Consider the following 1,018-nt stretch of genomic DNA (forward strand, 5'->3'; position numbering starts at 1 on the left):
GCAAACTTTAAACGACACTTTTTATGGATATCTTTAAGAAATGGCTTTCTTCTTGCCACTCTTCCATAAAGGCCAGATTTGTGCAGTATACGACTGATTGTTGTCCTATGGACAGAGTCTCCCACCTCAGCTGTAGATCTCTGCAGTTCATCCAGAGTGATCATGGGCCTCTTGGCTGCATCTCTGATCAGTCTTCTCCTTGTATGAGCTGAAAGTTTAGAGGGACGGCCAGGTCTTGGTAGATTTGCAGTGGTCTGATACTCCTTCCATTTCAATATTATCGCTTGCACAGTGCTCCTTGGGATGTTTAAAGCTTGGGAAATCTTTTTGTATCCAAATCCGGCTTTAAACTTCTCCACAACAGTATCTCGGACCTGCCTGGTGTGTTCCTTGTTCTTCATGATGCTCTCTGCGCTTTAAACAGACCTCTGAGACTATCACAGTGCAGGTGCATTTATACGGAGACTTGATTACACACAGGTGGATTCTATTTATCATCATTAGTCATTTAGGTCAACATTGGATCATTCAGAGATCCTCACTGAACTTCTGGAGAGAGTTTGCTGCACTGAAAGTAAAGGGGCTGAATAATTTTGCACGCCCAATTATTCAGTTTTTTATTTGTTAAAAAAGTTTGAAATATCCAATAAATTTCATTCCACTTCATGATTGTGTCCCACTTGTTGTTGATTCTTCACAAAAAATTACAGTTTTATATCTTTATGTTTGAAGCCTGAAATGTGGCAAAAGGTCGCAAAGTTCAAGGGGGCCGAATACTTTCGCAAGGCACTGTAAAAATTACTGCAGGTAGTGCAATGTAGGCCTAACTTCACAAAGGTTTATTCAGCTACTGTACAATGCTGACAAAATACTAAAGTACAGCTAAAGCTTATATATGTAAGGCTCCTGACAAAGGATCTCCCAGTTCTCCCAGGTCATTTTTCACAGAAACACCTTTTTATATTACAGTCCACACCAACAACACAGTAGTTTTGGAAAATAACTAAGTACATTTACT

Source organism: Monopterus albus, unplaced genomic scaffold, assembly GCF_001952655.1.
Source record: "Monopterus albus unplaced genomic scaffold, M_albus_1.0 scaffold103.1, whole genome shotgun sequence".
NCBI lineage: Eukaryota > Metazoa > Chordata > Actinopteri > Synbranchiformes > Synbranchidae > Monopterus > Monopterus albus.